Genomic DNA, 25477 nt, shown 5'->3' with positions numbered 1-25477 from the left:
ATTAATTATCCAAGAATCTTTCTTTTTTTATTATATTAAATTGTGGTGTTAAATATAGAAGTATATAAATGTGACACTATTACTTACAGTCGGCAGTAACAAAGCAACAACAAAACATATGAACTGCTGTATTTTTAAAACATTACAAAACATTATGATCCTGATACATAAAGGAACGTAAGTCCCTCTGTGCAGTATTTTGTGTGAAATTTCTCTGCGCATGCTCAGAAACAGACTTCACACCAGTGAGCGCAAATGACACTTCTGAGCCTACGGTTTAAAGGGTGGAACGGGGGAGGGAGGGGCGTAGGCAGTGTACAGTGAGGGCGTGCCAAGGCTGAGTGCGCACATTCCTCTGATTCATGCTCTGGGCATCTCTCTGGTACGTGATTTTTAGCTGTATCACCTGCACCAACTACAGGTCAGGTGTAAGTGCTGACTGATAGTGGTGACGGACACGTATGTATGCCAGAACATGTGTTTGCAAGTAAGAGCAACTGTAAAAATACATTTTATGCACAGTACATAGTAAGAACATCCTGATATATGTATATCATGTAAAAAATTGTTTTTTAAGTTTTTTATTACAGATTATAGTGTTGAGAGTTTTTAATGTATTTAAAAAAAAATTCAGTGTGTTCTGATGGGACTTTATATTGTACATTTGCATTGTGTGTATCCTGCAGTGTGTTCTGTCTGTCTACATACAGCAAGTACCGTATAACCAGAGTGTACTTACACCCGTATTCAAATGGAAATGTTTCTTGAGATCCACTTGTAGAATATGGGTGTATGTGCGGCAATTTCCATCCGATATTAACAAACGCAAATTGCGCTCACTTTGCGTTTCTTGATGAATCAGGCCCTGTGTGAGTAACATTACTGTTAGATGGTTTTATTTACAATTCTGGTCTAAAGTCACATTTATGAACTGACGTTTACTTTATAATACTCTCTGTGACTCATGTTGTTAATAGTTGAACTATTCCTATCACTAACTTACATACCACTTCAGTAACTAACAGGTTATTACTAAGGATAGATATTTAGGATGATATCAGCGTGACTCTGACTAAACGATCTGGCTATACACACTTTAACTCTAACGTGAATGATTAGATTTATAAAACAGCATGTCCTTCGTTGTTATATCAATTTCAGAGCCAAGCAAGGGAAATATATCAATGATCTAACCATAAACCAGTATAACTCACCGTGATGATATCACAGCGTTAAATAGGAGCTATACAATAAATATTAGGGGGACCTAGTTAAGACAATCTTGCTACCTCTGTGTTTTATTAACTGAATTATGAGCCAGTTTATTTTCCCTTAATATAAGACTAACATTACTTTAATACAGTGGGAAACAAGGACTCATATGGGATATACAAAATCTACATGTTTATAAAGGATCTTCTTTATATTATGTGTATTGGGAGACCTTTTTGCTGATCCATATGATTTTTGAATGGTCAGACTTATATACAACAATATTAATTATCATACGATTGAATTAACATATAAGAGAGCAGCGGGGCAGCTTGGTAGTCTCGTGTTACTACCTATCTTAACAGAATATTACTTTCTTGACACTCATCCAACTTTCACATTTTAAACATTTCAACTCCCTTTATTACAGCACCTTTAAGCTGGTATTATAAAGAGGGAGCATTGTACCTATAGCTGTGTAAGTAAAGTCACCTTCAGATGTGCGCAGTGTGGGAGGGGTTAATGGGGCGGATTCAGTTCACCGCGAGGTCCCGTAGGGGCCTCTCACGATGACATTCTGCTGCGTAGGTCATAGAGGTGCGAGCAAACATGTGCGGTGAGATCTCTATGGTAATAACTGGTAGTGTGCGCAGCCGCTCATCGTGTGAGGCCCCTACATGACCTCGTGATAAAGGTACGTAGCCTAGAGAATGTACTAGAGAAGGCTGTGAAGGGTTTTCTGGGAGTAGGGAAGAAGAGTAGGAATAAATGTTTAGCTTTACTATGCTCAATAATAAATTCTTTTATCTGTTACACACCGGGGTATGACATATTACATATAACTATCACTTTTGCATTTGTAGGGGTCAATAGCTGTGTATGGCCTCCTAGGCTCCCCCTTGTTATGAAATAAACACATGTTTGGTTATTAAAAATAAACTTTATTACCATTAATTATCCAAGAATCTTTCTTTTTTTATTATATTAAATTGTGGTGTTAAATATAGAAGTATATAAATGTGACACTATTACTTACAGTCGGCAGTAACAAAGCAACAACAAAACATATGAACTGCTGTATTTTTAAAACATTACAAAACATTATGATCCTGATACATAAAGGAACGTAAGTCCCTCTGTGCAGTATTTTGTGTGAAATTTCTCTGCGCTTGCTAAGAAACAGACTTCACACCAGTGAGCGCAAATGACACTTCTGAGCCTACGGTTTAAAGGGTGGAACGGGGGAGGGAGGGGCGTAGGCAGTGTACAGTGAGGGCGTGCCAAGGCTGAGTGCGCACATTCCTCTGATTCATGCTCTGGGCATCTCTCTGGTACGTAATTTTTAGCTGTATCACCTGCACCAACTACAGGTCAGGTGTAAGTGCTGACTGATAGTGGTGACGGACACGTATGTATGCCAGAACATGTGTTTGCAAGTAAGAGCAACTGTAAAAATACATTTTATGCACAGTACATAGTAAGAACATCCTGATATATGTATATCATGTAAAAAATTGTTTTTTAAGTTTTTTATTACAGATTATAGTGTTGAGAGTTTTTAATGTATTTAAAAAAAAATTCAGTGTGTTCTGATGGGACTTTATATTGTACATTTGCATTGTGTGTATCCTGCAGTGTGTTCTGTCTGTCTACATACAGCAAGTACCGTATAACCAGAGTGTACTTACACCCGTATTCAAATGGAAATGTTTCTTGAGATCCACTTGTAGAATATGGGTGTATGTGCGGCAATTTCCATCCGATATTAACAAACGCAAATTGCGCTCACTTTGCGTTTCTTGATGAATCAGGCCCTGTGTGAGTAACATTACTGTTAGATGGTTTTATTTACAATTCTGGTCTAAAGTCACATTTATGAACTGACGTTTACTTTATAATACTCTCTGTGACTCATGTTGTTAATAGTTGAACTATTCCTATCACTAACTTACATACCACTTCAGTAACTAACAGGTTATTACTAAGGATAGATATTTAGGATGATATCAGCGTGACTCTGACTAAACGATCTGGCTATACACACTTTAACTCTAACGTGAATGATTAGATTTATAAAACAGCATGTCCTTCGTTGTTATATCAATTTCAGAGCCAAGCAAGAGAAATATATCAATGATCTAACCATAAACCAGTATAACTCACCGTGATGATATCACAGCGTTAAATAGGAGCTATACAATAAATATTAGGGGGACCTAGTTAAGACAATCTTGCTACCTCTGTGTTTTATTAACTGAATTATGAGCCAGTTTATTTTCCCTTAATATAAGACTAACATTACTTTAATACAGTGGGAAACAAGGACTCATATGGGATATACAAAATCTACATGTTTATAAAGGATCTTCTTTATATTATGTGTATTGGGAGACCTTTTTGCTGATCCATATGATTTTTGAATGGTCAGACTTATATACAACAATATTAATTATCATACGATTGAATTAACATATAAGAGAGCAGCGGGGCAGCTTGGTAGTCTCGTGTTACTACCTATCTTAACAGAATATTACTTTCTTGACACTCATCCAACTTTCACATTTTAAACATTTCGCTATGGGCCCTCATGGAACTCAAGATATTGAGGATTTCTATTAAAATAAACTAATAAAATGTAAGTTTTAACTTTCTGACCATTAGAGTGCCTCTTTGCTCGGACACACTTTTTCTTTCTCTAACTTAATAAATAAGGATAGATTTACTAAGCAGCGGTTTAGTAATGGTTTTTGGCACTTTGATTTGTGGTTTGAAAATAAATTCATTAATAAATACTTTCCAGAAATGAAAATAAATCCCTGATAGACGACACGGATCTCTTATGAGGAGCAGCTGACGAGAAAGAGTTAATCACAAGGGCCCACCTACTTAAAAGCCGAGCAACTAATCAGGAATGGGCTCTTACACCACTGGTCAAATTACAGATAAGAGACCACTTCTGATTGGCTGCCCAGTTTTTAAGTAGGTGGACTCACCAGCAATTAACTCACTTCATGTTGGATGCTCCTCTGATATCGGCCTGTTTCTTCAATCAGTGTTTTCTTTATTCCCCATATGTATTAGTCGAATTAAGGAAAGAAGATTTCAAGTAGTTATCAGAATTAAAATTATGGGGACAATAATAATGGAAGTATTAATGTGGCCATATTAGTTATTTAGTTTATCTTAAGGGGATAATTAATTATCTATTTTATGCAAAGGGAGCGTTACATTTTATTATTTATTGTAAGGGGGTACTGTCTTTCATTCATTAGAGGGCAGACACTTGTAGTGCACAGTTTCGGCTCTAGAAGTAATAATATGCACTAACCAATCAGAACGAACCCTCTCTGGATTGGTTGATTGCGGGCGCTGCCCCCGGCGTGTCAGTCACATTGTGGCTCTACCAGGAGAAGGTCAGTATTGTTTATAAGATTTTTTTTTTTCTCTATCCTTTGACCTGGAAAAGAAGAAAAAGAATTAGGAGTTGGGGGTTATTTTGATTTAACGCACCCAAAAATCACTGAATTTATAGGCTGTTTTCTGTTGAATAAGAATTTAAACCTCACAATGACTGGATGCATTTTGTGCAAGTGATGTACTTTAATAATATATGTAATGTTAAATACTTTCATGTCAAAAAAGACAAAAGTATTATAGGAATGATACCTTTATTGGCTAACCAAAAAACATTGCTTATATTTGCTGGCTTTCAGTGCACAGAGGCCCCTTCATCAGGCAACTTTGTGCTCTGAAAGCTAGCAAATATAAGCAATGTTTTTTGGTTAGCCAATAAAGGTATCACTCCTATAATACTTTTGTCATTTTTGACACAAAAGTATTTAACATCACATAGATTTTTCTGGCTAACACGGTACTGCAATAATAATAAGAATATTTTTTTTTTTGCTTTACTTTAATAATAATAAATAATAATAGTAAATAATGTGTACTTCCTATGTTGGACACTAGAGGGTATTGTATCCACAATGTATCTGCAAATCTTATTTTATTTATTTAGTGATTGTCCTGTTTAATATTTGACTGTATAGATTTTAGCCGTACTAAGGTTATTGTTGTAGGAGGCAAATGCTGGACATATTTATGTAGGAAATATGTGTCCTCTGTACAAAATGATCTATATTGATAGACAGGTACCAAGTGTTGACAACCAGCATCACGTCTTTAGGGGTAGCAGAGAAACACCGGTACCAATTCCATCCACTGCAGAGGAGTCAACACCCAGAAGTACACTCGTAAATCTGTTCTGGGAGACCCCAATTGCAGTTAACACCTGAGCCAAGGATTTTGCAAAGACTGTTGTCCAGCATGTAGTACCAGTTTTTCCTGTTGTTTTCCTGTCCCGTGTTTCTCACATCTCATTCTCTTTTCAGAACAGTTAATTCTTTCAATTGTGAACAAGTGACAGAGGCTGGTTCAGGTAGTGATATTGAGGAGTTAGGAATGAAGGACAAGTTGTTAGCACAATCAACCAATTACTCTATTCAATTCAGGGGTAAAAGAAAATTTGCTAACCTTGGAGCATGGAGACAGTGTGAGGGGCTATTGTTGGAGGGGTATTGCGCCCGTAAGTACTTTGAACCCATATTTGATACCATACTGGGTAGAAGCTGTTTGCAGCGGTCCAGCTCTTTTCTGCAATCAAGAAAGAAGAATCGTGGATTTTACAAATATGCGGCCCTCCTGGCTGAAGCAAAAAAGACTTCAATCAACAAGGGTGCCCTTCTGGCTGAAGACTGCAAGCAACAAGGGGGACTTTGTGCCCAAGAAGAACAGAAGAGAAAAATTTGCAAACCTTGGAGCTTGGAGACAGTGTGAGGGGCTATTGTCGGAGGAGTATTGCGCCCATAAGTACGTTGACCACATAGTTAAAAAGAGGTACACCCAGCGATGCCAGTCCAGTAATATTCGAACTTGAGCAGGCATCCTTGAGAATGATTATCATTCTTGGGAGGGTAAAGTTTTAGACCAAATTGAGTGCTGGGTGTGCTCTCACGTGCCTCAGAGATTATATCAAGTAGGACTAGTTCTCTTTCCACTAAATATTCCTGAGGTACACAAATTATGGGGTGAAAGATCACTAGTGGAAAGGTAAGATAGCTAGGTCCATTAGTCTTGAGTCTCCCAATATTCGGTGGATCACTGTTTCATGTACAAAAAATTGGGAGACTGGGAAGAACGAACAGACAATAGCCCGCCCACAAGTGTGGAAGAAAAGAACTGTTGATATTATTAGAGTGTATATACTAACTCAGGTTGAAGGAGATCGTAAATGACATTGTTGATAGACATAGGATGATGTTATTGGTGAACATGCAGTATTTAAATGTTGTCTAAGCTAAAATACATACTTTGGACAGATGAACATGTTCAGCATGAAGAACTGTATTAGAATATTCTATATTCTATCGCACCCTTGAGGGGTATACAAAAGAGTATCTCCACTCTCCAGAGGTATATGTTCCATAATAAATGAAAATTGTTTCTAGCATTGTGACTCTCTTTTATGGTAACTTGACTGAGATCCACAGACAGTGTGGTCATACGCAAAGGGGGACATACATTACAGAACAATGAAACATACTACTGAGATCCTGCAATAAAATCTTTAAGGTGATAGTTTTGTGCACTATCAAAGGGTGGAGCTGGCAAATTCTAATAATTGGATGAAAGAAAGTATATTGTTTAATATTGTTTTACCGTGCAATTGCGATAAGTACACCATGTGTTATGGAGCAATCGCACGATAAATAAAGCACGCATATACTTACACTTACACATTCACTTATATATATTTCATATTTATATTAGTTCCAATCCACAGTCGTTTATGAACAAATGTGCCAGAGTTTATGGTGAAACATTATAATGTTATATGCACTTTAGTGAGATCTAAGGTTCAGGTTACAGGAAATATATCATGTCTGGTATCATTCTAATCCCCTATTTATCCGCAGACGTCCAGTTCAATCGCCTAAAGCAGTGGTTCCCAAACTTTTGCAGTTCACGGCACCCTTAGAGTCTCCAAATTTTTTCAAGGCACCCCACCAAAATAATTACTGAGCAGTCCTGTTTTAGAAGTAGTTGGGTCAAAAAAAATGTAATAAGTATTTAGGTCAGGACAGAAATACTTATTTAGTTGTATGCAAAAATGCCCCCTCTACATCCAGACACACTGCCTCCTCTGCATCCAGTCACTCTGCCCCCTCTCACGCTGCCCCCTCTGATGCTGCCCCCTGTCACACTTCCCCCTCTGCATCCAGTCACTCTGCCCCCTCTCACACTGCCCCCTCTGCCCTCTGTCACCTCTTACTGCCCTCTGTCACGCTGTCCCCCTCCTCTGCCCTCTGTCCCCCTCCTCTGCCCTCTGTCACACTGCCCCCTCTGCATCCAGGCACTCTGCCCCCAGGCACTCTGCCCCCTCTGCAGCCCTCTGTCACTCTGCTGCCCTCTGCCCCCCTCTGCTGCACGCTGTCCCCCTCTGCTGTCCCGCTGTCCTCCTCTGCTGCCCGCTGCCCTCTGTCCTCCTCTGCTGCCTGCTGTCCTCCTCTGCTGCCCTCTGTCTTCCTCTGCTGCCCACTGTCCCCCTCTGCTGCCCGCTGTCCTCCTCAGCTGCCCGCTGTCCTCTTCTGCTGCCCGCTGTCTCCCTCTGCTGCCCCGCTGTCCTCCTCTGCTGCCCTCTGTCCTCCTCTGCTGCCCGCTGTCCTCTGTCCTCCTCTGCTTCCCGCTGTCCTCCTCTGCTGCCCCGCTGTCCTCCTCTGCTGCCCGCTGTCCTCCTCTGCTGCCCTCTGTCCTCCTCTGCTGCCCCGCTGTCCTCCTCTGCTGCCTGCTGTCCTCCTCTGCTGCCCTCTGTCCTCCTCTGCTGCCCGCTGTCCTCTGTCCTCCTCTGCTTCCCGCTGTCCTCTTCTGCTGCCCCGCTGTCCTCCTCTGCTGCCCTCTGTCCTCCTCTGCTGCCCGCTGTCCTCCTCCGCTTCCCTATGTCCTCCTCCGCTGCCCTCTGTCCTCCTCCACTTCCCGCTGTCCTCCTCCGCTTCCCGCTGTCCTCCTCCGCTGCCCGCTGTCCACCTCTGCTGCCCGCTGTCCTCCTCTGCTGCCCGCTGTTTTCTGTCCTCCTCTGCTTTCCGCTGTCCTCCTCTGCTGCCCGCTGTCCTCCTCTGCTGCCCGCTGTCCCCCTCTGCTGCCCACTGTCCTCCTCTGCTTCCCGCTGTCCTCCGCTGCCCGCTGTCCTCCTCCGCTTCCCGTTGTCCTCCGCTGCCCGCTGTCCTCCTCCGCTGCCCGCTGTCCTCCTCTGCTGCCCGCTGTCCTCCTCTGCTGCCCTCTGTCCTCCTCTGCTGCCCGCTGTCCTCCTCTGCCCTCCTCCACTGCCCTATGTCCTCCTCCGCTGCCCTATGTCCTCCTCCACTGCCCTCTGTCCTCCTCCGCTTCCCGCTGTCCTCCTCCGCTGCCCGCTGTCCTCCTCTGCTGCCCGCTGTCCTCCTCTGCTGCCCGCTGTCCTCCTCTGCTGCCCTCTGTCCTCCTCTGCTGCCCGCTGTCCTCCTCTGCCCTCCTCCGCTTCCCTATGTCCTCCTCCGCTGCCCTCTGTCCTCCTCCGCTTCCCGCTGTCCTCCTCCGCTTCCCGCTGTCCTCCGCTGCCCGCTGTCCTCCTCCGCTTCCCGCTGTCCTCCTCTGCTTCTCCCAGCCATAAAAAAAAGAAAGAGCACATAAACTTACCAATCCGCAGGGCGCCGGGACCCAGTAGCCTCCTCTCTCCCGCAGCAGCCTTTTACTGACGTCAATATTCAGTGACAGCTGCGAGAGAGAGGAGGCTGCTGGGTCCCGGCGCCCGGCGGATTGGTAAGTTTATGTGCTCTTTCTTTTTTTTTTATGGCTGGCCCGCGGCACCCCAGTGACAGCGCCGCGGCACCCCTGGGAGCCGCGGCGCACAGTTTGGGAACCGCCGGCCTAAAGGATCGCACCTTGCGTATGCTAGATATGAATTATACGGAATAAATGATGTGAAATGGTATTGTTTCTATAATGTAAATAGATCAGTTTGAACTAGTTCTTGGCGGTAAGATTAGTATGCATCTTCTGAAGAGCAGACCCCCACCCTTGGATGGTATCGTTTGAACTGGCCAATGACCTGCATTACAATGGACCTTCCTGAAGCTTGAACCTATGGAAACATGCCAAATCATCTGTATTGTTTTCACTGTATCACTGAATGTATATAAGCAGGGGCTCTGGGACCAGCATGCAGTCACTTTGACCACAGGCTTCAGGACTGTATGGTTGGATCCAGCAGTGCACAGCACCGCGCAGCGTATGTATCGGCTGTACTTATTTATTTAATTGTTATTCTTTTGCTTTTGCTAATAAATCGCTTTGTGCTTTGGAACCACACAAATCACATAGCCTATGATTATTGGTAAACGATAAAATAACTTTAATAGCGGTGTTAAAAAATATCTTGTGGTCAATTGAATTCCTCACAATGTATCTACAAATGTTATTATTTACTTATTTAGTGATTGTCATTTTTAGCACTTGACTGTCTAGATATTAACCGTACTGAGGCAATTGCTATTGGAGGCAAATGCTGGACATTTTTATGTAGGAAATATGTGTTCTCTGTACACAATGATCTATAACCTCCTGTTTAAGCTTAAAATATCACACATGCACATTATAAATACTAGGAGTGAGTGTGATCATTATAAACATCCTATAACTGTAAATGACAGGTTTATTGAGCTGTAGAGAAGATGATTAGGTCTCATCATAAGAAGGACAGAGGCTCGGACAGCCGGGTGCGTCGTCTCTCGGACAATTCTAAGCCCCAATCCTCATTCCTTCCTCACCTGATATGTTCTAAGGGTATATAATGTTCTGTAACGTAATATCTATTATTTTCTGCAGATTAAAATGAGCAGAATCCTTCCTGGGTAAATCACACCACAATTTAGGTACAATATAATTAGGTAGATCTATGCAGGAAATGTGTGTGGAATTGGACAGACCAACTGTAAAACTGTAAATGGAGCCTTACATTAAATAAACAAAAACACGTTAACTCGTTTAATTTATATATCAGGACCGGAACATCTTATGTTTTGAAAAAAATCATTTAGCCACAAATACATTATTTATATATGTAAAGAAGACCACACTCTCCTTATCTCTGCTTATCTGACCTCATCATAATTAGCTATACAACTATTACCATACCAAGAAAATAGATCATCTTTTTATTTATAAGTTTATCTATACTTAATTTATTAATAATTTTATAATACACAAGTGATGATTATATGTGTATAAACATCTTCACTGTTTTTATTAAGCTATATAAATATTTGTACATACAGATTATAATGTAATAATAGATCCAGTGCACAGTTTTGTCTCCATAGTTGTAAAATAATTTTTTTGCAGTTTACAACTAGATGCAAGCGCTCATTTCTCTGAAAACAGCCCTGGTCTAGAAGGTGAGGTTAAATTCCGTATTAGAAAAAGTATTTGAAAATCAGTATAACATAATTGTTAAATATTTTATGAAGAAGTAGACATGGGAGCTATTAACATGAGCATTGTTATATTAATTTCTGTTTAAACAGTGGTATCATTGCTTATAATTCTGATGTCATGTGACGGTCTCCCGTGTCAGGCCACCCAGCCCAGGGGGTAAATGTATGAACCTCCAGATTCTTCAACTCCGGCGAGTTCGGCGTCTTCAGCGCTTAAATTTAAAGCAGCGCTGCCTTGTAAAGGGAAACTTCATACATTTACCCCCAGGTCTCTTATATCAGCTTTAATTAGGGATGTGCACCGGCCACTTTTGGTGTCTCGTGTTTTGTGTTTTGGATTCGGATTTGCTTAAGGTTTTGCGTTCGGATTTGTTTCGCAAAACACCTGACGAAAGGTTTTGGTTCGGATTTAAGGTTTTGGATTCGGATTTATTTTGAAAAAAACATAAAAAGTTTTAAAATCAATTTTTTTTTGTTTATTTTCACTCCTACGCTATTATTAACCTCAATAACATTCATTAGCAATTATTTGCACTAATTCCCAGTCTATTCTGAACACCTCACACCTCACAATATTGTTTTTAGTCCAAAACGTTTCACCGAGGTAGCTTTCTGGACTGCATAGTGCAGTGGTCCCGATACACAATTTGGTACCGGGGCCACAATATATCACCCTCAACTGGTCTGAATTCCACCAAAAAAGTATCTGGACTGCGTAGTGGAGTGGTCCCCATAATATAATAAAAAAACCCTCAACTGGTCTGAATTCCACCAAAAAAGTATCTGGACTGCGTAGTGGAGTGGTCCCCACAATATAATAAAAAAAACCTCAACTGGTCTGAATTCCAGGGAACAGATGGCGGACACCGGATGGACGTCTAAAACCAACATAGCAGTTAAGGGCGCAGTTCCTCTTTTTTGTGACTGCACAAACAATTAACGTAGTAATAGAAATGACAGGTTTTTTTTGTTTTAAATATAGAAAGAAAGAAGGTAGTACTAGAAATGGCAGTTATTTTGTTTCTTTTAAATAGAGAAAGAAATAAGGTAGTAATAGAAATGGCAGTTATTTGAATCCCCAGGAGAGTCTAAGTGGGGTGAGCCACAGAGAGAATATTTCCCTCAGTTTCTCTAACAGGTTGTCAGTGTTGTGCCTCTTCTTAAAACCTGTGATACATAACTACACACACTCGGCAAAGCTTTTACAAATTATCTGCGGCACAGGAGAGTACCACTGGACTGTACTTTAATAGCAGTACCTATTATTTTTGGGTACAACAACAGTGAATGATCGTAGTTAGACTTTTAAATAGCAGTACAAGCTACATTTTTTAAAATTTTGTAATATTTTTTTCCAATTATTTTTTTAATTAATTTTTTATAATAGAGAAATAGACAAAAAAGAAAGAAGGTAGCAATAGAAATGGCAGTTCCTCTTTTTTGGAACTGCACAAACAGTGATGAAAATGAAGGTGGAGCTGGTGGCATGGGACGGTCCTCTTCAGAGGACAATCTCCTGACCAGCAGGTCTTTGCACCGCTGTAGACTTGTGTCCGCCGGAAACAGAGACACAACATACGCTTTAAACCGAGGATCGAGAACGGTGGGCAGAATGTATTCCTCTGACTTTAAAAGACTGACCACCCTCGGATCCTGGCAAAGCGTACGAAGGGCTTCATCCACTACATGCTTGGTGGAATCGCAATGGTGTATCAGCTCCTCCCTCACTTTCTCCAGCTGCTTCTGCAAAAGCCTGATCAGGGGAATCACCTGACTCAAGCTGGCAGTGTCGGAACTGACTTCTCGTGTGGCAAGTTCAAATGGCTGCAGAACCTTGCACAACACGGAAATCAGTCTCCACTGCGCTTGACTCAGGCGCATCCCCACTCCTTTTCCTATGTCATAGGTGGCTGTGTAGGCTTGAATGGCCTTTTGATGCTCCTCCATCCTCTGCAGCATATAGAGGGTGGAGTTCTAGCACGTCACTACCTCTAGTTAATTTAGATTGCAAGGCTTGTAAATACCTTGAAGATAAAAAAAAGCAGGCTGCACAGACTGTGGAGCTAGAAAGTGAAATTAAATGGACCACGTTACTTTGGTGGCTATCTATGCCCCCCCCCCCCCCCCCCCCGCCCTACACTTGTAGTTGAATATAAAAAAAGCAGCCTGCATAGACTTTAGAACTAGAAATTCAAATATACAAAGAAATGGACAAAGACAGTTTGGTATCTGTCTGCATCAGATTCCCTCTCCACTAGGAGTAAAATAGAAAACTATTCAGCCTTTATATAATCTATCAACATCCTCCTCAGCGCCAGCTACATCAATATCCTCCTCCCGGTGTACAACATTTACACCTTCTTTAGCCAAATCTGTAACTGGACTGTGGGTGATCCTTCCAGCATATGTAGAGAGCGTGCTGCAAATGGTGGAAGGAGCCACATCTTCCCGTACAGTGATGGGAAGGTCAGGCTTCGCAACCACCAACATCCTTGGACTCGCCTTGGGGATTTGTGATAATTTCTCTTTAGAAGGCAGAGTTGTTTGCTGTGTTGTTGCTGACAGCATAACACTCTTAAATTTTTTGTAGGGGGGGGGAGGAGGACTTAGTTCCATGGGTGAAGCTGAACCACTAGTCATGAACACGGGCCAGGGCCTAATCCGTTCCTTGCCACTGCGTGTCGTAAATGACATATTTGCAACTTTACGTTTCTCCTCAGATGATTTTAAGTTTCTCTTTTTGCTACTTTTTGAGAACTTGGGCTTTTTGGATTTTACATGCCCTGTACTAGGAGATTGGGCATCGGGCTTGCCAGACGACGTTGATCGCATTTCATCGTCTATGTCATGACTAGTGGCAGCAGCTTCAGCATTAGGAGGAAGTGGGTCTTGATCTTTCCCTACTTTATCCTCCAAATTTTTGTTTTCCATTATATGTAGCACAAGAGAGCGTACCCCTAAGCCACACACACTTGGCAAAGCCTTTAAAAATTATATGCGGCACAGGAGAGTACCACTGGACTTATACTGCTGAATCAGTGAACTTTGTAATATATCAGTACCACTGGACTTATACTGCTGAATCAGTGAACTTTGTAATATAGCAGTACCACTGGACTTATACTGCTGAATCAGTGAACTTTGTAATATAGCAGTACCAATGGACTTATATTGCTGAATCAGTGAACTTTGTAATATATCAGTACCACTGGACTTATACTGCTGAATCAGTGAACTTTGTAATATAGCAGTACCACTGGACTAATACTGCTGAATCAGTGAACTTTGTAATATATCAGTACCACTAGACTTATTCTGCTGAATCAGTGAACTTTGTAATATAGCAGTACCACTGGACTTATACTGCAGAATCAGTGAACTTTGTAATATAGCAGTACCAATGGACTTATACTGCAGGATTGTTTTGGGATATTTTTTTTATTTTTTTTATAATTATTTTTTTGTAAATTTTTTTATAACTTTTTTTGAAATTTTTTATAATTTGGGAATAATGGGGAAATAACAATGCCCTTAGAAGGACAGAGCACAGGACACAGCACCACTGGACTGAACAGGACACAGCACAAGGACCAGCAGCACCACTGAACTCAGAAGGACAGAGCACATGACACAGCACCACTGGACTGAGCAGAACACAGCACAGCACAGAACTGAACAGCACAGCACAGCACAACACAGCACAGAACTGAACAGCACAGCACAGCACGAGATATAGCAGGACAGAGGACCACCTAACACAACCTCCCTCTACCCTGATCAATGCCCGAGTGAAGATGGCGGCGACTAGCGGGGAATTTATAGGATCCGAGTATCGCGAGATCCGACAGCGGGATTATGACTCAGAGCCTCGGTTTCAGTTTTGCAATTGGCGGGAATACCCGGATCTGTCTCTGATCCGGCTCGGATCGGCAACGTTCGGGTGGGCTCGGATTTCAGATATCCGAGCCCGCTCATCTCTAATTAGAAGGATGTAAAAGTAGTGGAAATTAATGAGGGGGGGATGTAGTAAAGTGTTACAAGTTTGGATGTTTCTCTCTCCACCATACACAGGTGAATCTGTATACCTGAAAAAGTGCCATTATTGGGGCAGTTCCAAAACCCAGAATAAATGGCGTAGTGTAGGAGTGTTCTTATGTGAAGGGGGATAAATGGAAATGTATTACACCCCCACATATTCTGCAGTATGTAAAAGATTTTTATTGTCAGACATCCCCGCTCCCCAATCATTGATAATCATTCCTTCTGCTTTCCTCATTATAAAACTAACTGCGCCCCCCTATCTACCCAGCCATGACTCTGGTGGGGACTGTCCTACATAACCAGGGACTGCCGGGGCATATGGGTAAGGCCATAGTTGTCCTTCCCCTTTGGAGATGGGCCCATATAGAGTTCTCTAATGTGGTGGATTAAACCCTGTGGGCTCTGGGTGGAGATAACGTCACCCCACTCCATGTGTCTCACTCTGAATTCCATAATATGTACTGTGGGCCCTTCCTGAACCTTCATTGTCATCAGGAAATACAGCAGCCCCTTCACCTATGATGTATATTCCATATATTCAACAATAAACATTCATCATCATCATCACCATTTATTTATATAGCTCCACTGATTCCGCAGCAATGTACAGAGAACTCATTCACATCAGTCCCTGCCCCATTGGTCCCCAGAACTGTGAGGCAGAAGTGCTAACCACTAAGCCACCGTGCTGGCCACATTAAGAACATATCCCCATGTTTATTGGAACATGGACTGAGCTCCACACTCCAAGGTCATTCTTACACAACTGAGCTTGGATGGGCAGCTCCTAAACACCCCCCATTATAATCTGCCACAGCAGTGTCCCTATTTTATCAGGTCTGCCTCTTTCAACAGGCCCTGGTGACATCACGCACTGTGACATCACGCACTTGACATCATAGTGAGTGGCCACACTGCCCAGGGACAGTGCAGAGAGGCAGCTCAGAGAGAGCGAGGAAGTCAAACACACAGCAGTGTTTTTGATAATTCTCTCGTTTGGACGCTGTTTACAGCTGCAACAAATTTATGAGGTGAGGTCTAATTGTGAAGGTGCATGTGACAAGAATGAGAGAACCTGTTAATGTTTAGAGCACAGCACAGAGTATATCAGGAGATGAGTGATGTGTCAGTGAGGACAGGTCTGCATGTGACAGGAGCAGTGACATGATGTGTGGATGGGAATGGAGGCAGCAGGAAGCCACAGACTGAGAGTTATATAGTGGAAGGAGCAGGTGCCCCAGCAGCACAGAGTATTTCATGAGATGATTTTGCGGAAATTGTGGGAGGCAGTGACCTGTCCTCTCCCCGATAATAATATATAGCCCACTGCCCAGTGTAGATTCTCCTTTCCTGTATGTAATTTCAAATATTAATTTTATTTTATGTTGAACATTTTAAAATGCATTGAATGTGACTATTTAAATGTAAATATTCCATAATTCGCTCTTTACAGAGATGATTTCTATTACGTGCTGTTTCTGAACCCTTTTTCTTCTTATCGCAAGGGGGAAACATTTGTATTATCAGCAGACATTAAAGGATAACGCCACAAAAAGCTAATATTATATTATAATAAAAGAAAAAAATGAAACGTACCTGCACTCACCCAATTTAGTGCGTCCTGTGATGCCTGTAACCGTTGAAACAGGAAATCCTTTATTATGGCCGGGGTGGGATTTTTTCTTTCAAAGTTCTAGTGGTGTTGTCAAGGGCCCTCCCCCCGTAGTTGTCACACTGACAACCTGTAACTGATAGTTATTTGTAGCCACGGATCCCTTTTCCTGTTGCTCACAGATCGGAGTATGCCTGGCTGTTTGTCTGGCACTAGTGTACATTAAATAAGCAGGTAAATAAGAATGTATTCTCTACTTGTCTATCCAGGTCGAATAATGATGAGCTTGAGACCCTGTGGAAACAACTGGGGGAGAGCCAGCAAGTGGAGGCAGAAGAACTGTGGATCAAGCAGCAGTTGGTATGACAACTATCTATAACCATTTGTATACATACAAACAAACACATACAGCGGTAGTCATGCCAGGCTGAGGGGCGTGTGACGGTCTCTGGGGCCGTGCTAAGCGCTTCTGAAGCATTAGGCTGCCTCCAATTCCCCTCCTCTAACAAACCCCTAAAATTGCTGCGTACCTCCCAACTTGTCTGGGGACAAACGTGCCGATTGGTGGAATGGCGGCACAGTGGCGTCAATTCGTGACTGTCCCACCTAAATCAGCACATCTGGGAGGTATGATTGGAATATGGCCATTGTGATACTATGAACCATGTGTGCGACATGTCATTGTGCATGATCCCACGCTATATCTTCATGTGTGGCCTCCAGCTTTCAGGAGCGCTTTATATATTTATATATATATATATATATATATATATATATATATATAGCGGCAACATATACACATTACTCTTACGGAGACTATATACATTCACATCAGTTCCTGCTCAGACATCCGCGTGGCAGTGGGACACTAAAAGGTTAATATCCCTCACTATTTGAACGGCTGGAAACTGACTCACGGTACAGAGTCAGTTTCCTACTATTCACATTATAGACGGGATTAATAATGTGATGCCCACTGTCTGTACTGAAAAATAAAAGTACGGAAAGTGTGAAATACATTTATCTGTCTCTCTCTCACCGTCTGTCACTCTCTCTCTTTCTCCATCTGTCTCTCTCTCTATAACCCTATGTCTCTGTCTCCCCCTTTGTCTCTCTCTCGCCCTCTGTCACTCTCTCACCCTCTGTCTCTCTTTCTCTCTTATTTTTCTCTCACACTCTAAAACTGACCTTATATCTGCATTATTCCCTGGACAGGAGAGAAAATGCGACATCCTTGAAGGAAGAGAGGAGCTGCTATCAAGCCTGGTCAGTCCATCATTATATCACTTAATATTCCAATGTGATGATAGTCACAGCCGTGGTGCACTCTCTCCTCGCAAGTGTCCCATAAGACCAAAACTGAAGCTTTGTCTACACACTTTATTACTGTAATATATACAGCAATCACCCCGGGTGTATTATATACCCAGCAATCACCCCGGGTGTATTATATACCCAGTAATCACCCCGAGTGTATTATATACCCAGCAATCACCCCGGGTGTATTATATACCCAGCAATCATCCCGGGTGTATTATATACCCAACAATCACCCCGGGTGTATAATATACACAGCAATCATCCCGGGTGTATTACATACCCAGCAATCACCCCGGGTGTATTATATACCCAGCAATCACCCCGGGTGTATTATATACACAGCAATCACCCCGGGTGTATTATATACCCAGTAATCACCCCAGGTGTATTATATACCCAGAAATCACCCGGGTATATTATATACACAGCAATCACCCTTGATGTATTATATACCCAGCAATCACCCCGGGTGTATTATATACCCAGCAATCACCCCGGGTGTATTATATACCCAGCAATCACCCCGGGTGTATTATATACACAGCAAACACCCCGGGTGTATTATATACACAGCAATCACCCCGGGTGTATTATATACCCAGCAATCACCCCGGGTGTATTATATACCCAGCACTCACCCCAGGTGTATTATATACCCAGCAATCACCCCAGGTGTATTATATACCCAGCAATCACCCTGGGTGTATTATGTACACAGCAATCACCCCGGGTGTATTATATACCCAGCAATCACCCCGGGTGTATTATACATCAAGTAGTAATATCTCCCAATTTCATAGAACATAAACACTCTTAACCATACTTGCCTACTTTTTAAATCTGTTATCCAGGAGATCCAGAGTACAGATCATGTGACTGAGGGTAGGAGGAGGCGTTGCGATGTCGCTACGTTACTATAGCCCCGCCCCTACTATAAAATACAGAAATTCAAGGTATTGAATAGCGGGACTTAATAACACGATTAAGCCCTGCCCCCGCTATTCAATGCCGTGAATTTCAACATTTTACAGGGTGCTTGAGGTTTGCCTACTCTTCCAAGAGTTGGGAGGACTCCACGAAATTCGGGAGACTTCCGGAATTTACGGGAGAGTAGACAACTAACTATGCTCTCAACCCAGAGCTTTATTTATCTCTTTTCAAGGTCTTCCACAGTAGTTTGAATGGAGACGCTCTGTCCTCTGGATTATTGCCCCAGTGTCCTAACTGCTATTGTATCAGGGCCCATCGTTCCTCGTTATCCTACAAGACAGTCGGCTGAATCTGTCTCCTCCATCTAATTGCCCACACTGGGTCTTACTAGCATAAAAAAAAGTCATTATTTCTGAAATAAATGGCTGCGGTGATATATAAGTAGATATTTATATAATATCACATCAGAATGTGCTACAGAACTCCAGATATAATAATAGTTGTACAGTAAAATTCTACAGTAAAACAGTGTTACAGTAAAATTGGTCAAATTCTGTCATTTGTTTAATAAAATAGCGGACATCCAGGTGGTCTTACGTTTACTCCGTCCAAAAAATCCCCTACGTAGTCTTCTGTTTGCCAAATAATGTAATACAGTGACAGGGAACGATCCGCACTTATTCTGTTCATTTATAGTCTGATTTATGGTAAGATAAGATCTACAAATGAAAGATTCCTAGAAACTTGGACACAGCGGCGCAGTAACATAACCGTACCCTGCAAATAAGCCCCTTTGTGCGAGGAGAGGGCACTACACAATGTGTTACACAAATATACAATATGGTGTGCGCTACGTATTCATATACTCAGATCTAAATGTAATTCTCTATATTGCAGCTCAGCAGCTATATGCGGGAGAATGATCTCCTGAAGAGTAGGCTCACCAGGCTGCGGCTGCTGGCCACAGAGCAGGAGGTACAGTATAACAGTTACTATAAAGAGGTGGCGCTCAGGTGGTGGCTTTGCTTACAGTACCCGTGGTGCCGTCACTTCAGAGCTGAGGGTACATTTTACACGGCACTCAGTTCATAGGTGCAGAGAGAACATGACACAGCTGTGTGACCAGTCAATAACATGGACTCATGTATGTAGTAACTGATAGCCGGGCGTGATGGATGAGCAGGTGCTTTGCTGCCGGAAATATTTTATTGTGTTTATTACATGTGTGTCCAGTGTAAAGTGTACAGACATGTAAATGTGTAATGTATTTATGTATAAACAGTAGAAGAAGTGGCGATATGGCGATACCCCCATATACACCCCCACATCCACCTCTGTGTATAACACTTATGGATTCCACTCACCCAGTGGTCCAGTAGAGATCTGGGGGGCCCAGTGTAGATGGTGCTAGACATTAGGGACAAAATAATGTCAATCTGGGTGAGAGATATTCTGCTCCATCTATAAGATCCAGCTGTGTCCTGGGACCAACAACTTACCATTTATTCCATCTCCTGTCTACCTGCGTTCAGCTACCCGGCAGTACCAATCCAATGTAAACGGTCAGAAGGTTTTGGCAACCAGCAAAGAGGTGCTGCAGCAGCTACACCCCACAGAGAAGTGTAAGCGGCTCCTGGTAGGCTGGTGATGGAGCTTGGTGGTGACAGTGATTACCCACCTAAAACACGGGATACGTTTAGTTTAGTTTGCCAATGGGGAAACTAGGATTAGTCAGTGACAACAAGTTGCTGAAAAAACAGCAAAAATTATAAAGCGTAAAGGAGGACGGGGCGTCACAGCACAGACAGGGACTTGTCGCTTAAAGTTTTTGTGTAATCAATGGCGAAACGTTTTTCATAGTCTGGATTGGTTGTCCCACAATAGGTCCACGTTCCAGTATCTGATATATCAGATATAGAGATCATACTGAATGTCTGACCTGAGTGATATTTATATGGTTGTAATCCTGCATAATATCAGAGTGGCTTCTTGTTTCATGTTCTATATAAGTTGCTGTTAAATGAACTCTTCAAGACAAATTTCTAGACCAAATCAAAATATATATTTTTTTATTAAGACCAATTTGTTAATTTTTCCATTAAATTATTTTCTCTCGTTCTGCTGTAAAATGTATAGTAACCTGGTAATAACCTGCGGGGACAGACTGTGGCCGGCTTATCCGAGTCCCATGGAACTTGTCCTAAAGATTTGTTGTGTATAATTGATTTCACTCTGTGTCTCTTTCCCTAGATTATCAACAGAAACCTGCGGGAGTGGCAGCCGCAGCCAGAAGCACCTTCTCTGTTAGTATCTATATGGTTTATTCCATGTACACATACATTCTATACGGTTCTAAAGAGGAACATTTGTGTATATAATCAGTGCTGTCCATACTGCAATAGAAATATCAGGAAGTCTTTAAGTCCTGTACTGGTGACTCCAGACAGGCTCTGTCTATATTGTTCTATTAATTGCATTCAGGCTCTGTCTGTAATTTTCTAAAAACTCCAGAAATATCTATTATATACTGTTAAATTGTTGCTCATCCTACATTAAAAAAATCGTATAAGACAAACCTCCAGATAGGAACTATGACCATGGACTGTGTCAGTAACTCTTGTGAATAGAAGACATAAGTTTAAATAATAATATTTTCTGGTCCTTCAGGAAGAAACCTGTGGAGGAGGCTGCGGAAAATCCTGCAGAGATTGTGAAGGCTGAACTGGTGAGTCCATGTCATCAGCCCCTTCCTCTATGTTATATAAAGTGAGATCATATTTACTGTCAGCAGTAAGACATTTGTACCTGCCACCTCTGTCACAGGTCATCTTTTGTTACTACTAAACATCTTCTATCAGAAAGAAAGGTTCCCATCCCAGGAGAGGGACAGATAGCTAAGACGCTCTGTGTGCTAATAACATACGTGCTCTGACCCTACCTCACCAGGTCTCCTGCACCACACCAGAGCTCTCACTAGTATAGTGCATTGACGTGGAGCAGGAGGCCAGCAATGGCAGTGATTAGCATGATACCTGGTGGTTACAGTCATTACCATGAGGAAGGACTTCTCTTTCTTTTCCCTACAGGCTGTAAGCTCTCTAAGCTGGGCATACATTGCAGCAAGACCACCATCAACAAAATTGTGGCCAAGATCCAGGCACTCTGGCCAAGCAGCCAGTTTACCTCTGGCTTACACTAGGGTCTGTTAGTACAGTTGGGTGATGACCAGAAACACCTAACCATGCAGAATATTTAACTAGTTGATTTCAGTTGGATTATTAGCAAATAATGTGCTGTTCATTTTGGGGCAACTTGCTGCAATATGGGACCAAATGGTCAATATCGTAGCATGGCCGGCCAACTCTGACTTCCCTAACTTCAGTGGCTGATCTTGTGTCGTACTCCTCATAATCCCACCACTGATTTTCCTTTAGGAGCGGCAACTGCAGATGAAAAGTGCTGTAAAACGTAAAGAGCAGAAAAGGAGCAGCATTGCAGGACTGAGGTAAATTATTCTCCTATTATTATTTCAAAATGATTGCAACTGTTCATCGCTATAACATAGTTTCTCTTTCAGATTGCTATTTAACATCATTTGCAATCTCATGCGCTGGTCCTGCAAGCTGCTGCTCCTGTCTGGCATTCTGCTCCTGCTCTTCTATGTGCTCCTGCAGACATACGCGACCGTTACCACCAACTGCAGGAGCTGCACAAGAGGGATGATGGAGACTATGCAGTTAATCCTGAGGCCCTACCTTGCTATCAAGGTTGAGGGCCCAGTTCCCATATAATAGCTTGTCCCATCAGGAAAAAGGGTGCAGGCTCCTCTACCTGGTTGGTCTTCTCCCCCAGTCCATACGGTGTAGATGTCCTGCTGCAAGGAGGTAGTGACCAACAGGAGAGGTTGTCGCTCTCTGTAGAGACCCATTCGTTCCAGCTCCAGCTGGGACGTATGGATCTCTACAGAGAGTGACGACCTCTCCTGTTGGTCACTGCTTCCTTGCAGCAGGACATCTACACCGTATCAGATGACGTAAGAACTGGACCTGTGAGTCAGACCAACCGGGTAGAAGACCCAGCACCCTATACTTTCTGCACCTCCCTCTAAAACATCTGCACCAGCATAGGAGATCCATACCATCTGCAGGAGCTCGCACAGGAGATCCATACCATCTGCAGGAGCTCGCACAGGAGATCCATACCATCTGCAGGAGCTCGCACAGGAGATCCATACCATCTGCAGGAGCTCGCACAGGAGATCCATACCATCCACAGGAGCTCGCACAGGAGATCCATACCATCTGCAGGAGCTTGCACAGGAGATCCATACCATCTGCAGGAGCTCGCACAGGAGATCCATACCATCCACAGGAGCTCGCACAGGAGATCCATACCATCTGCAGGAGCTTGCACAGGAGATCCATACCATCTTCAGGAGCTCGCACAGGAGATCCATACCATCTGCAGGAGCTCGCAATAAACCCATTGAACCAGAGTCTAGTACTGTTTCTTTCATACTGTCATTTATTGTTACAATGTCTAATTAAATATATAGATATACATTTCTTTAAAGAAGTTCCTCTCCCCAATCATTAACCAGCGCTACAGCTAGAAGCAGGCTCCCACTAGAGCATGGGGGGGGGGGGGGCAATGAGCATGGAGACCCCCTCTCATAATGTGAACCAATACCACCCTACTCTTTTTTTATTATTATTTTTTTTTATTTCCGAGGTACATGACTCGGAATCACCCGGTGCAGTGCAAACTGTGCTGGGGAATTGGGACTTTGGACCCTTCCCAAAAGGGAAAGGGCCCTGTGCCTCCCCATCCCGTAGAAGCCAAAAGGCCCCAGAGAGGGAAAAAAAGGGAGATCTTTAGTCCCTCCTTTGCTGAAGCTAGGGAGGGCCCCTTTATATCACCGACATAAAAGGCTCCCTCCAAAAGGAGGGAGCCTCAGATGACTTGGGTAAAGAGGGTCGCCCATAAGATCCTATACCCAAACCCCTACCAAATGTGGCAAAAACAAAGACACATAATCAAAAAAGTGCTTGGTACCAAGTGTAATAAATAAATAAATAAATAAATAAATAAGTGCCATAAGGCCCCAGCCTTTCGGACGGAAATATAAAAATGATGCTTGCACTCGGCCAACAGGCTAGGGCGAAAAAAATGGTGCTGCCTAAAAATTAAAGGTGCAGAGGGCCTTACTCTGTGCACAGGTGCCTCTTTCTCCACAATGCATTTTTGGGCATGTAGCAACTCGGGCTCCAGGCAGCCGGCCTCTTGGCCAGAGGACCAGGTGACGGCCCATCGCCTACAGGGGGGTGTCTTTAAGCCCCACTGCATCCATGGGCATTGTCATGTGCAAGCTAATTTTTAGGCGTAAATCTGCACTATATGTTTGTGAATTACTTCCTAGAGATAGTGTGACATGGTTCTCTTAGAAGCTGTTAGATCAAGGGGTTTTGTGGATGATAAACTACCCAGAGGGGGGGTGGTAGATAAGGGTAGCACCTTATACCATGTATGGCAGGACGCAAATGTGAAGGCCTTTGAAGAAATCTCTTGCTAGACAATGAAATATCACACCTGTTTGGGAGGCCCCAGACATGCCGACTGCAGAGACTGGGTTGTATGTTAATGACAGATTCAAGCTGAATAAGATCACAGGAAAATATCATATCATTTTCTCCAATATCATACATACCAGAGGCATGTGTGGTATGCAGATGAAGGGAAACTTAGGACCTGGTGTGTGAAGGTAAAATCATGTTTGTAAACCATACTGTTGCAAAGTTAGGACGGTATAAAGAAAACTTGACTTAAAGGTATTCAAACAGCAAAGTCATAAGACCCTAATTTGCATTCTTCCCTCCTGTTGGTTCTAACCTCACAGGAAAGGGGGCTGGGGGGGGGGGGGGGGGGGTCCTGTAGCTGGGTTTTAAAACTGTACTGAAAATGTAACTCCTGGTTCTTCTAAGGGAGTCATTTAATTGGAGAAGTCGCATTTGTTCTGCTCCTCCCGGCACCACAAACTTGATTCTAAGTGAGGTATCAATTCTGTGTTTTATCCTTTTTATTTTATAAGAAACAATTGCAATATATTTGTATGTCATTTTATTATCTTTTTATCTTAAGCATTGTGGATGTATCTTCCATATTAAATTACACTTAATAAGTTCTAGTCTCTGTGTTCTTATGAATTCACGTGACAGTTTGGTCCAGACGCTACCTAATTGAAACTGTGCAAACCTTGTGGTTTTAAGTGAACTCTGATTAAAGTAAATTGTGTTGGATTAATGCTAGGGAGAACCGAAGGCTTCCTAAATAAGAGTGTCAGCTCTTATCCGAAACAACCTTGGTGGTGGTAATTAGTATCGCAAAGCTAGTGTGTGGCATAGATAGGGAAGTATTTAATCATTTTAGACAGACCAGGTGGTTGTCTTTGAGGTTGACCCTGTGTCACATAAGCGTCACGCAGACTCAGGTGAGTGCTGTTCGTGACAAATTCGTGGCAAGCTTGTGGGATATATTTTTAATTTTTTAGGAACTTAATTGAATTAGGGTGTGTAATCCCTGAGAGAGGAAATACAGACTAATTCACCAGAGACTGAACTCAATGCTTAAAACATTATAAGACATACAGCAATTGTTTCTTTCCCTCCCCTTCTCTTTTTTTTCTTATCTTTTTTTTATTTGGCATTAAGCGGAGGAGATGGCGGCTGCATATAAACGCTTGACAAAGGAGGCGCTGATTTCAGACTGTGAGGATGGAGGAATTCCCACCAGTGGCAAAAGCAAGGAGCAATTGATTGAAGCTCTTGTGCAGAGGGATCAG

The 25477-nt window shown here is 42.6% G+C and overlaps 1 long non-coding RNA gene across 1 annotated transcript in view; it reads right to left on the bottom strand.

Moving 5' to 3' along the window:
* LOC142142755 (uncharacterized) overlaps window positions 1-25477 on the bottom strand; it is a 258356-nt gene that overhangs the window by 69519 nt on the left and 163360 nt on the right. The window lies entirely within an intron of this gene.

The sequence above is a fragment of the Mixophyes fleayi genome, chromosome 3, assembly GCF_038048845.1.
Source record: "Mixophyes fleayi isolate aMixFle1 chromosome 3, aMixFle1.hap1, whole genome shotgun sequence".
NCBI lineage: Eukaryota > Metazoa > Chordata > Amphibia > Anura > Limnodynastidae > Mixophyes > Mixophyes fleayi.
Note: the sequence above shows the minus strand (reverse complement) of the source record. Positions and strands in the feature narration are given on the sequence as shown.